Source organism: Triplophysa dalaica, chromosome 14 (genome assembly GCF_015846415.1).
Source record: "Triplophysa dalaica isolate WHDGS20190420 chromosome 14, ASM1584641v1, whole genome shotgun sequence".
Taxonomy (NCBI): Eukaryota; Metazoa; Chordata; class Actinopteri; order Cypriniformes; family Nemacheilidae; genus Triplophysa; species Triplophysa dalaica.
Window position 1 is genome coordinate 10,147,070 of NC_079555.1, and position 14,152 is coordinate 10,161,221.

The 14,152-nt window shown below is 36.7% G+C and overlaps 1 long non-coding RNA gene across 1 annotated transcript in view; it reads right to left on the reverse strand.

Moving 5' to 3' along the window:
- Nucleotides 1-14,152, reverse strand: part of LOC130435193 (uncharacterized) — a 33,555-nt gene that overhangs the window by 16,372 nt on the left and 3,031 nt on the right. Inside the window, exon 2 of the long non-coding RNA XR_008908788.1 lies at nucleotides 13,360-13,473. This is a non-coding gene — a long non-coding RNA (uncharacterized LOC130435193). The remainder of the gene's footprint in view (nucleotides 1-13,359; nucleotides 13,474-14,152) is intronic.

Here is a 14,152-nt window from a genome sequence, read left to right on the forward strand (position 1 = left end):
CTAATTGTCCCATGGGTAAACAAGCAAAAGACTAAAAATGTAAACGGCCCCTAATTGATTTGTATCCCCTTAGCACCGCCCCTGCCAACGAGCAGTTTTACATCACACATGTCAGATCACAATTATATTTGTATTACAAACTGTGTGTGTTGTAATGAGACTGGGTGTACAGATGTGCAAAGGTTCCTCCTGGGGCTATAAAGGAGTTACAGCAGTGGGTGTGTGAAGCTAAAGCTCTTGTTCAACACAAACAACATACAAGGAACCAACCGAAAAGTCTCTCCCTGTTCCCCACCCTAACCAAGTCAATGTATAATTCAGAGGCATACGGCCTGCACGTTCAAAAGCACATGGTTCTCCTTATGTAGGAGCAAAAACAGTGAGCTATTTCATGTCAAGTTCAACATGATCACTGCATTTGTAGGGTGGATGACTTATGAGGGGTGAAGATAAGGGCAAAATGAATGACTTTACTACAAAGGGAGTTATGTATATAAATGGGCAGATTTGAGTATTTGCCATGTCCATGTCATCTCCGTAGTTTATGGGGAAAAGAAACAAGAAAAGACCAAATTATATAAAATACTGAACTCAGAACTTTAGACATGATTGTTTCCTAACAATTTTTCTCTTTAATGATTTCAGACTTATAAACTTTCAGAAGTTGTGTCAGATGTCATTTCCGAGTAATCTTAAGGAGAAAAAAAAGAGACCTGCTTTACCATGCTTTGATGACACCACATCAAGCATTGGATCAGGATTTACACTGACATGCCCATACAAAGATGAAGTATGCCTTGCTGGCCTGGCAGAAACTTTCAGGCATCCAAATATGTGTTGTATGACCTAGGGATGTGTAAAGATGTTTGAATATTTGATCCGCGGTAAATATTCGAATATGAAAAATTCAATTTGAATTTTTTTTTTTTCATAAGAATAAAACTGCATCACCACAAGTCACATATTTAAAGCTTCTTCACTTCATCTAATTATTTTATAATATACAGAAAATATAAAAAATAATTTGTATGTGTTCCTAAATCTTTCTTCACTCAGATCACAAGCTAGTTTCAATATTTTAAGTTTATACACCGGATCACATTTTATACTCGGCTCACATCACCATATTAAATGTGTCAAAATTGTTGAACCACAGAATTTGTAAACATTACTTAAATTAGTTTATTTTTATTTTTTTATTATAAATCATTATTAACTTAATTTAAATTTACATTACATTTAATAATTTAACAGACGCTTTTATCCAAAGCTATTTACAAAGAGTTTAGGGTAGCAATAAGCCATATTTCATAAAGGAGCAATAGTACAAGAAGTCCCAATATAAAATTACTGGTTTCAACAAAAGCTAGACTACTACCTGTTGAGAGAAAATGAGAGAGTTAGTGGCTTTTTTTCTCATTTGTCTGTACAGTATTCACAGAAAAGATGGGCTTTAAGTAGTTTTCTTAATGTTGTGAGATGTGGTTGACTGGACCGAGTCAGGATGAATGTTCCACCAGGAAGTAGTTGTGAAGCAGAATGAGCAGGAAAGCGATTTAATATTTAAATAAACGTTTAAATTTTGAAATTATTCAAAAATGCCCATCTCTAGTATGACCCCAAAGGGCTCACAGTTAAAACCAAGCTGTAACCCCTACATCTACAAAGAACATCCAACAGGTGTAAAAACAGATACTTTTTATATTGAAAAGCTTTCTTGCCACTTTTCACTTACCAGAAAAGGTTTCAGGTCAACCAGATTACGAAATCAAAGTGCATGTATGACAAGGGCAAACTTGTGACAAAAGCCCACAGACCAAAATGTGTAACCCAATAACGAAGTTCAAGCTCAGATTAGATTTCACAGAGCTTTTTTCACCAAGTTTCATCAAAGAGGTATATGAGGGAAGGTCCTTTCATGATCAAAGCCGTTTTCAAGGGAATAAAACAGACATGAGTAAGTGGACTAATGTCAGTATTGAATTACTACTATTGAATGCTTAAATGCTTTGGCGCTAAAATGAATTACCCTCATCTAAACCTCACCTTCACTAACCTTGTATTTTATCACTTTACCTTGTGTTACACCTGCACTGTTGTATGATACAATAGAATGAACAGGCATAAGGAAATAGTTGAAAATGAGAAGTCTCTCATAGTTTTCTCAGACAAATGACTAGTGTTTTTATTTTGTTTTTTTAAACTATTTTTATTTTTAAAACTTTAATAAACACAAATATGAAGACACCTCGACAGCATCGATTTCCTATTGGTTCTTGTGTCTTATGACCAAATATCATTCAACAAGTAAGACATGAGATTTCAAAACTATAAGTTTATGTAAATGAATACTTAATTATTTAATATAATTATATATAATATTATAGATAAATCTCTCTTGTGCCCTTTTATATTATAAATATGAATATTAATCATATTAAATCACATATTGTTTGTTCAAGGCAATTTTTGCACACACCACAGGCATATGTACGGTTTCTTTTCCAACTACACACATACAAACATTCAGTAAACATGTTTTTATTTTAACCATAAAATTTAATAGTTGTATTAAAGGGGGTATTTGGCGCGAACAAATGTTTTTCTGTGTCTCTGGCGTGTTATAAGTTGCCCATGCATGTATTAGATACGTAAAATTTCAAAAATGAAAGTTTGGGAACAAAAGATGCATTCTGTCTAAAAGTGAATGCTCACCCAGACCTGCCTGAAATGCCTCGTGTAACCTGATGTTCCAAATATGGTAAGAAGCTTTACATTTCCGTCACACGCTTGTAGTATTCGATCAATCACTACACACTGGTTAACTTGCCAATCACAGCACACCTCGCTTTTCAGAGCGATGAGCTTTGTAAAAAATCTCCGTGTTTCAGAGAGGCGGGGCAAAGAGGAGATGCACGTTATGTGGAAAATACAGCGTTTTTAACCTTAAATCGTGTATACACATTGCATTACATGTAAAACAAATGATACTATTATATATATATTTTTTTTATATTATATTACATTATATTATATTACATTATACTATACTATACTATACTATACTATACTGTACTGTACTGTACTATACTATACTATAATATGTCATTAGGTATTGGGATTCTCCCAAAAAAGTCGCACAAGAGTGATGATTTGGTTATGCACTAAATTTACTTTTTCCTTATAAGTAAACCCTATAAACCCTCCTATAACCAATGTTTAAGTAGATGACAGGCTTCCACTGGGCAGTCCCCTATAGTTGCTCTCTGAATTACAGTGGGATACTTACAGTCTCCGCATTGTTGAATGAGTTGGAAAAGAAAGGTTTGCTCACCCTCTCCATCTGTGGCAAAACATCAGTGGTGCCCACAACAAAGCAAAGGCCAGTAACACTGACTGTGTCAAGGCACTTGCAGAGTCATTGGGGCACTTAGCTAATCAAAAGCGGCTTTTTCTGCCCCTTGTGCCAGTAAGCTGTGATAACTAACAGGATGTGATGCAGGAGACAGTGTTTCTTTGTCCTCGTGTGTGAACAGAAACAGTGAATCAAAACTCTAGGACCGAACATAGGGTGCTGTTTATGCAAACTCACAAGCTGCAGAAAACCAAAAGACTCAAACAGCCCACGCAAGATTTGAGTGTGCAACACTTCTTCTAAAAGCTCCACCCCAGAGAAAACATTCATAACAAAAAGCATATGAATTCAATCTCAGCAGCGGCTTAGCAAGTTCTCTAGCTCTGACAACATAAGAATGACTCACTGAAAATAACGAGGAATGTTTATGTCGAACAAAAGCCTCATTTAACTCAGTTCTACCAGTTTGTTGTTAGTAATCTATTGCTGTTCTGTCACGCAACCCCCCGAATAAGGATTAAAGACAGGTCTCTACCTGAGAGCTGGTTTTATCCCTTAAACTTGAGCAACCCTGTCCTCTTACAGGAAGTGAGTGAGCAGTGTTCTTTCCCAAGCACCTGTCCTTCTGCAAAGGATTAGCCATGACCCACTCATGCATTCATTCCAAAAAATCCCACCTCCAACCAGTCTAAACACTCTTCTGTTTTCGTAACTGTGTGCCATGTAAGAATTATTCCAGGATTTCTTTATTTGTCACATGTTTTGGAACTGTTTTGCGAACCTGGTAACCTAGTTAATGTATATGATCCTGACCAATAACCAATATAACACAATTTACCACTAAATACTAAACTTGGATATTTATCTTAACATTCAAGTCCACTTTTTCAAGTCCACTTTGATGAATGATTGTGCTCGGAGACAGTTCAGTTCACCTGTAAGGGCCATGTTAAAAGTTTACTGAACCATACCATGACATTGATCCCTATAAAGTCGTAAGAAAACTAAAGCCTACTATTTGAGTTAAGCAATGTTTATACACAGATTAGAAAGGATCTTTTGCATTTAATCTCAGTTTGCCAGAGCACTCACTCAGCCATGCTGTAAACTACACAAACAAGTGCTGCAAATTTAAGAATTTCATTCATCAGTTATTTAATACATTAAAAGTCCAATGTGTCATTTTTTGGAAGATCTATTGACAGAAATAATAATAGTCAATAATAATAATGCAATAGAATGAACAATAATGTCTACATACACCACGGATCCCCTTACTGTCACGTCCAGTCGGACAGAACCCAGATGCAGGCAGAAGTGAAAACAATATTTATTAAGGCACAAAATAATAAACCCATGATGGGGCAAACAAGAAACTAAACAATACTGACAAACATAAAACTTCCAATGAGGGGGCAAAACAAAGTTCAGGATAATCTAAATAATAAATCCAAAAACAAGGGAAGCAGGAACAAGGTAATCTAGACACGAAGTAGCAACAGGTAATAACGAACACGAAGTATTAACACGGAGTAACTAGTATTCAAATTCAGGTGATTGTTGATCCAGCCACGCCTGTAATCACTGCATTTGGGTGATGAATGTTATATAAACGGTGGATATAACGCTGGATTTGGAGACTGTTTCAAACTCATATATGGAGCCTTCTCAGCGCTAAAAGTTGCCGGACATGAACCACATGTGGTGAGTGAAACTGATGTCTTTGTTTTGTTGACAATGGGTGCACATGTGCTTTGGTTCAGCCTACCCCTCCCCCCCGCACACGCCATATGATTTCGGGAGTAATCGTTCAGCTTTATCTATCGTTTATAAATGTGATCAAAATACATTATCTTCGAAGAAACGACGTATGCAATACTAATCTATAGGTACTCAAGATTAATATGAGATTGGCAGAAACCCCGTGTGTTACGGCCGCTTTAACGGACAAACCGGACAAATGTGTTTCATAAATACAATATTTCCTTCAGAAAAGAAGCGAAAACATGATGACATCTTACTTACTGTGTCAGCCTATGAAGTTCTTCGACCAGATGGTGGAGTGAGCAATTGGAATTCGCAACCTCACCACTAGATGGCACTGAAATCTCCTTACTGCTCCTTTAAATACTTTTAAAGCCAGCTGGTTAACTAGTAAAACAACATTAAATGTACTCTGAACAAAACTCTCGAGACAGTATCATAGTTTAGCAGAAATTATGATGTGGAATATACAGGCATAATGCTGCTCAAATGTTGTCTGAATCTGAACATTTCAACATTTCAACATTACATTTTCAGAAACAAGTTCTTCAGGGGTTTTAGAGGGATAGTATAATGAAGATGAAAATTCTGTGATCATTTACTCACCCTCTTGTCAGTTCAAACATTAATTACTTTTCTGCAGAACACAAAATATATTTTCCAATTCACTTCTATTGTACGGAAACAAAACCAATGCAAGTCAATGAGTACTGTCTGCCATTGATTGTTAAATGATGACAGAATTTTCATTTGTGGGTGAACAACCTCTTTAACATTAGACCTACAAGGACAAATAAGCAATGGGTTTTCTTAAGTTGCTGTTAAATCTCACAGCTTGGCTGAATCAGAATTTACTGTTGACCTTTTTATTTTCATACAGTATACCTGAATTTTGGTATTCCTCCAAATTGTTAATACAACACAGATGCACCTTTTTAAAAATGCATGAAACAAAACTCTAAAACGTGTCAGGGTGAAAATCTAAACCTTCCAAATGACAGCACGCTCAAACCGCTGAGCCGAAAAGCAGGCAGCACTTTCCTCCTACACACTTCACCAACAGACTGCATGAACTGCATTCATCTCCACTTCATGGTGGATCAGCTCCGGGGAGAGTAAAAATAGACACTTTGGAGCTATCGCTTATGCAGGTGGTCAAATCTCCCTGATAGCATGCATAAACACACATATGTGCAGGGTATACTCTGAAAGCTTCTCTTCAGCACTTTGCTTGACTCTGCGCTCAGATTGGACGTGACAGCTGGGACACGGTTATTATTTCCCATACTATCCCTGCGGATACATCGCTGAGCAAAGACTTTCACACCTCAAGCAAGGCATCCGCAGAACTGATGGAAATGTTGTCACGGTGAACTGCAGATCTTAAGCAGCTGCAAGAAATCAATTAGTCAAATCCATTCAGCAAGGTTAAACAGAAGTATCTTTTGATCTGGGAAAGGAGAGACTAGACTTGTACCTCATTTTTATACGTATTTTACGTATACAGAAATGCCCTTAAAATCTACGTCTAAGCAGCAAGTGCATAACTTTCAACACTTGTCTTTGGACAATGATTCTTTCAATAGATTGCAGATCTTTAAGATGTACTATGTGCAATTGCCAGTATCAAATTGCATAATTTTCTAATTTTCCAGAATGTCTACAGTTTTGTCATCCTCAATGGCATTTAATTCATATAATGTTCCATGACTGATCTTACATCTGTGTCTGTATAGGGTTTGGAGATCTTGGATGTCTCAGTAGCAAGCAGCCACGCCTGTCATCAAAGCAACAGCTGTCACCGAGCACAACTCACTTCAGACGCAAGAAAGAGCGAAGTCGCATGTCTGTCTTGTTGCCACACGCACACACTCACAGAACACGCCGTTCCACAAGAACAGCAATGCACATTCCAGACCCCTGGTGTGAGGCTCTGGTAAGACTTAATTGTGGCGCAGCAGTCCCATTGCATTTCACACACCAGACTGAATATATTTCACATTGCATGTCACCAACTGGACTTGAAAGAAAAAACAGGGCCGCATATATCACTTCTATAAATAAAAGCACATTTTTCCAACACAGGCGTTTCAGGACTGTTCAGATGCAATGTCCTATTAACTGTATTACAAATGCTTACCAAATCGAATCCTTTCGGACAGATTTTACCATAAATTTGTTGTCCATGTTGTACAATTACATGTAGTTCTGTAATTGTTCTCAGGGTCATTATAAGGAAATGAATGTACTTTCTATTGGTCAAATCAGGTAGGTAGGTAGGTACCCCAGACTTAAGTTTATTACTTAATTTTTTTTAAATATTCACACTTGTGACCCTGGACAACAAAACCAGTCTTATGGGTCAATTTTTCGATTGGTTGAATTGGTAGAATAGGAGAATATCTGTCTGAGAACCGTTTAAAGAATTTGAGAGTGCAAAAAAATCTAAATATTAAGAAAATTGCCTTTGAGATTGTCAATCAGAGGCACTGAAGCAGGCCATCCTTTAACAATTTTTTTTTTTATAAATTTAAGGTAGGAAATTTACAAAATACCTTCATGGAACATGATCTTTATTTAATATCCTACTGATTTTAGGCATAAAAGAATAATCACTAATTTTACCCATACAATGTATTTTTGTCTTTTACTAAAAATGTTCCCGTGCTACTTAAGACTGGTTTTGTGATCCAGGGTCACATTAACTTCTAAAACTAAAACAATTATAAGTATTGGCAATAGAACCAGCACCTGGACAATATAATTTTGAATTGATTATTATTTATTTTAACTGATTTAATATAATTTATCATTTACTCACCTTCTTGTCATTTCAAACCTGTTTGACTTACTTTCATCTGTAAAACACAACATTAAATATTTTGTTGGAAGCTAACAATGGCGGTACCCATTCACTTCTGCTGTATGGAGACAAAACCAATGAAAGTCAATGGGTACCGCTGCTGTTCAGTTACTAACATTCCTCAAAATATTTTCTTGTGTGTTCTGCAGACGAAAGAAATTCAAAATGGCTTGAAATGACAAGAGGCTGAATAAAGATTACTTTTTTTGGTGAACTTTAAATGTTTTTTACAGAAGCTATAGCATGACAACATTTCCAATGACTATTATCGTTGCTGGGCTTGAAGTTCGCCTGCTTAAAATTTTACATAACTGCACCTTTTGTGAGCTCCACTCATTAACTATGACCCAGAACAAGATGGCACTTTGATATGTATTCAAAAAACTGGTTGTTTAATTGGTGGTATAATAGATGAAGGCCCTTTGAATTTATAACGTGATGAGACCTTCAGGACACAGCCCAGTTTTGTCTCCGTGCCTTTGATCTTTTCTATTTCTGATCCAAAATCATTTTTAAAAAAATGAACGATTTGCACAACACAAATGTATAATATGTATATGAAAATCTAATTAGCTCAGTGGTTAGAGCAGGGGTTGGCAAACTTTGTGACAAAAAGAGCCATTTTGGGCCCTCTCCCACCAAATAAAATTTAATTCGGCTAAAGACCTAAAAGTTTGTTTAAAAGACGAAAAACGTAACAAGCAGAAGGATTTCTCACCATTCCATTTCTAACACACACATACAGTGTTCACCGCTGTCTCACATCTGTATGTTTTTCTGTCATCTCCGGTCACGCACATATGTACATTGCATGCATTATTTTAGTCTATTCTAATGAAATATCTGAAAAAGCAAAGACATTTACCCAGCCGGGGTGTATGGCTGGATAAATGTGTATGCTTTTTCAGATATTTCTTGAAGAAATCAGGACAGAAGTGGTCAAAAGTGGACAAAATAGACGGATTACAGCAGCAGGTTAAACGATATGTGCCTCTTTAGCCAATTGTGATCCGATGGAACAAAACGCATCGGTTACACTTTATTTTACAGTCCCGAAGTTACAGTGTAATTATACATCAAAGTACTGAGTAATACAAATTAACTACATTACTTACCATAGGGTAAGGGTTTGGTTCAGGGTTAGTTACATGTAATTATGCATAATTTATAGTAAATATTATAGTTAATAGGTGTAACATGTGTAACAAGGGCACCGTAAAATCAACAGATCTTAATACCAGGCATAAAGACGGCCTTATAAAAACTGCAGGGAGCCGCAGCAGGGGGGCAGAAGAGCCACATGCGGCTCAAGAGCCACGGGTTGCCGACCCCTGGGTAAGAGCATGGCGCTAGCAACACCAAGGTCATGGATTCAATCCCAGAGATTACACATACTCAAGAAAAAAATGTATAGTATAATGCAATGAAAGACACTTTGGATAAAAGTGTCTGCCAAATGCATAAATGTAAATGTAATTAGAATATAAACTAAAGTCCAGTTGTATCAGACAAGGAATTTGTTTGATTGGAGAGAAAATTATTGCATCCTTCAAAGAAAACAACCACCTCTTTCTCTTTCATTCTCTCTCTCTCTCTCCTTCACAGGACAGTTTGCTATAAGGATCGGCATCATCATTCTACATGGATCTCACAGTAGCCAACAGGATTTGATAGAGATCCCGGCAGATACGGGGCACCATCCTGTCTCTAAAGAAATTATTTCTCCACTGGTCATTAACAGTCAACAAAAAAAGATCTGTAATATATTGTGCCATTCATCTCAAAATGCATACACTTAAAGAATTAAAGACTCTTAGTATTATTTAAAAAAACATTTATCAAGATAAATAATCAATAATAGCCTAAATTCTATGTTTAACTGAAATGATGGATAACTACTTGCTGTGCCGTGCATGTTGATTTTTTCCAACTGGTCAGGTGACTTTAAGAGATGGAATGGCCATTAGATTACCATGGAAACCTCTGCAGGGACTTGATGGGAAACATTTAAATGAATAGTCATCTGTCTCAAGGCTTCGTTTAAGATGGATCTACACTTCATATAAAATATCCTCATGATTTTTATTTAAAGCAAGGACTAGACAAGGAAGACAAATGTTCAATCTTGTTAAAATGTTCTTATAATCTGAATGTTTGTATTTTTTTGTACAGACTGAATATATCTTATTGCATTCATAAAATAGACTATTCTAATCTGCAAATGCCTGTTTTCTGAACCAACAGACCAACAATCTGCTTTGCATTCCATGATTTGGAGTCCTTTTGGTAACTTTGAAACACAGTCTTTGCTGTGCAAAGCTGTTGCATGCACACTCCAGTATAGTGTGACAATTTCACAGCAATGATGAACTTTCAGACAAATATTTGCCCTCTAGTTGACAGGGCTTCATCTAGCCTTTCTCACACATTGTAATCACCTGCTTTATCTGGGCAAAACCAAGCTGTAGCATGTCCCATAAATGACTTACAACACAATGAGCTAATGCTCAGAATATAAGAGCACCCAGAACACACAAGACGAGACTTGTAACTCATAACATCATGCTATTACAGCCTGTCATTTGAAAACATGGATAAAATCTAGAATTGCATCAAGAGAATAGGATTGCATAACATTTCTTTGAGATTCTTTTGATTACAAAGCAATGTTGACAGAGTGGTCAATGTTAAACTATGTACTTGATGTGGAAATGCCGAAAGTTTAATTGAAATCAGCATTAATGCAAACCAGCAAATCTTTGACTACCATATATTTTCTGACTAATGCAACAATGACGCACATACAAATACAGTGGCATATTGCAGGTGTTTTCAAACTGGCCCCTAGGGGCCTCCAGAAGCTTGCAAGGGGTCCCCAGAATTTTTCAGGAGAAAAAATCTACTCTTCTAAACATTACGATTGTTTCATTTCTGAGTGTTTATCTGCTTTCTTTTTACATGCATAGTTTCCAGAATTGTTTAGATTTGTATTTTTCTAGTGAGTTTTACTCCCCCTTTTCTTCCCTGTTCCTTTTCTTCACACTCCAAGTAAAAGTGTAAATATTTACCATGTATCTTAGAAAGCTTAAATGTTTCTTTACACATAAAAAATTTGGAGCCCCTCTCAAAAGGGTCCTTGGGAATATAAATGTTGAAAACCCCTGCCGTATTGTACAGTGTCAATACTTGAAGTGCAACTATACAGTTACGATGTTTTAAGAAACCATTACTATGAATCACAACCATCTGCATTCACTGTAAAACTTTGCTGCATTTGCAGAAGGTTTGCCAGTAACTTACTGTAGATTTAATATACAATTTTGTTTTAAACATAAACTTCTATTTTCTTTCATAAAACATGACTAAATATCTTAGGTCATTTTTCTTGCTATGTAAATGTATCGTAAATTAAGTAGTTTCAAATATTTTTACTAAAAAACTAAAACAGAAAAGAATGTGAAAGATAGCCAGAAAGACAGAATGACCGGGAGGGACAAACAGACAGTGAAACACAGTGCTGTTTTAGTGAAGCAGAGGAAGTAGCCATCTGGGTGTAATGACACGCCTCCAGTCTAACACAGAGGTGCAGGTAGTGCTGCGGCCTCTGAGGCCCCACTGTCTCCAACACTCACTACAAAGACGGTTTTCACCACGCAGGCCGACACACGGGCCAGCTGGCCCACTGCAGACTGACCTTATTACAGAGACAGGACAAGCTCACAGCTGCAGGGAAAAGTCAGAGATGCCAAGATTTAATTGGCCGAGCTTTGATTCACTTGCCAGGACCCCACAATACTAAAGTCTTTTAATGGAACAAAACTGTCACGAGGTACTGTAGATATTACAGGATAGATGAAACAGTCAACGTAATTATCAAACTTCTTTCCCTACACAGACTTCGACAGCATTACAGCAATATGGCATTGGAGGATCTTTGGTGATTTGCTGAAAGTTCCCTGAAAGATACAGCAGCTGCCCGCTGCCTCTACGCCCAGTCACTCACTGGCTAAAACAGGCAATGTTTTGTGTTTGAAGGTACCTCCAAGGAATAACTTTAGTTTCAAAGTTGAGTTCTAGAGAAAACAAAGTTAATATACAGAGAGACAGCACTTATTTCTCACACAGAACACAGAGAATCCTGAAATGTCACAGGCATATCATGTACGCTGCTTCATAATCCAACCAAATGAAGGTGTCTAAACTCGCAAGATGCTATGCAAACACTTGATTCAGATGTACCGTGCCGCCTTCCTATACCTCCGTATACTGTCTGCGAAGGCAGAATTTTTTTAGCTTTGGGAAACGGTCCATGAATCATCCCTTGAATCCTGATACAGAAGCAGGTGTGAGTCCACACATGCCTAGGCAGGCACTCCGAGGAGATGTGTGGAAGGACAGAACTAAAGGCTTATGCATTGTGAGAGTAACTTTCTGAGTTAACATTTGCCTGAAACAGAAATTTTTCAAACCATACTGAAGGCGGATTCACTGTTTATATTGACATCTCTTGAATGGGAGCCGGCACCTTCTCAGAATAGCATCCTGTTTTTGATATTTATGAATCCTCTGTCAGATTAACAATATATTTGTAACCTTAGGCTATGCTAAGAAACAACCACTGATGATGTAAATCAAGATGAACACTAAAGATAACACTCGTTCTCGGAGCCAAATGGCCTCAAAGTGCTCGCTTTTAGATCAATTTCTAATAAAGAGCGCATTAAGTTTAGTGCATCAAGCACTACCACAAAGAAATGTTCATAGATTTTAAAGATTTCATATAACTGGAGTGCTTCTAAAATCTTGTATCTCCATATTTTGTGATATTTATTTCATGTCATAATAATTATTATTAGACACCCTTTATGCTTGTCTGAGTTTTGCAAATATCTAACAAATAAAAAGTATTAAAAAGTGCTTCTCGACTTTGAAAACACAGTATTTTTTTCCTGTAAAAAGTACAGTGTTTTTTCGACATCCGAGGTTTTGAAAGGACAGCAATGATACATTACTGCTTGTATTTTCTAGATCTACACTAGCAAAAAAGCACTGCCTGCAAACACAAGCATCCCCATAAAGCTTACACAGTCAAACACTGAGGATATCGATGTGTATAATCAGTCGGGAAACAATGATTTAAAATCTGTTCTTCCTCTTGGCCGGGTTGTTGGTGAGTTATTAAAACAATGTGTGTTTTGTTGTCTTAAAATTACTGTACCACTAGAAATGGCTAGCTCTGGGAATGATTAAAGTTTGACCAGGGAAAAACAACTTTAACCACTGGGGAAATTTCGAAAGACAACCGAATAAAAAACATACAGCCATTTGACTTAAAGAAAGTTGGTGCAGCAAGAAAGAGCAAACTGGAGAGATTTACCTGACACCACAGGAAACCTGCTGCAGGTTTGGACATCATAACCATCTATTCGATAGCGCCCATCTTGATGTGGTTTTTATTGCCTTCTGTAGACGTTTCTTTAAAACTGCTGGTCTAAATCACAATAAAAAGTACAATAAATTCAGTAAAATTCAGGGTTAATTTTTCTTTTATGAGCTAATAAAACAATAAGTTCACATAAACTAGAAGAAATGGTGCTAAGTTTTAATACCATCATATAAAATTGTACTACTTTATGAATTAAGAATTGACATCTTTAAGAGTGAGAGGAATATGAGAGGAATTTCCCTGCTTATCTTCTTCTCACAAGACCTTTATACTGATAAACCTTTTAATAAAAAATAAAATAAACACAAGCCATGTGCACTTCCCTCGCAGGTACAGTACATTATAACAAAACTAAGGCCAAAAGCCAGAGCCTGAGCAAACAATGAGAACTACTTAAGATCCATACTGAGAAATACCAAGACAGACTTTCAAAATATCACAATCTTAGTTCATATTTGTCGTTCAGTTATTTTGGTCCGGACCAAAAAAGAATAAAAATATTTTTTAGTCCTCGCTCGCTATGAGTTCAGAATGCCATTTTTAACAGCAAACCTAAAGATATCGAACCTTAAAGCTTACGTGTAAAGTCGCAACGTGTTTGATTGGACAGTTTTGATGATTTACATTTTAAAACGGAACTTACAGACATCCAAAACAATGCTGTATGCAGGGTTATACATGCTCAGTGTATGCATGCGCATATGATGGGATTTTTAGCAAGCCG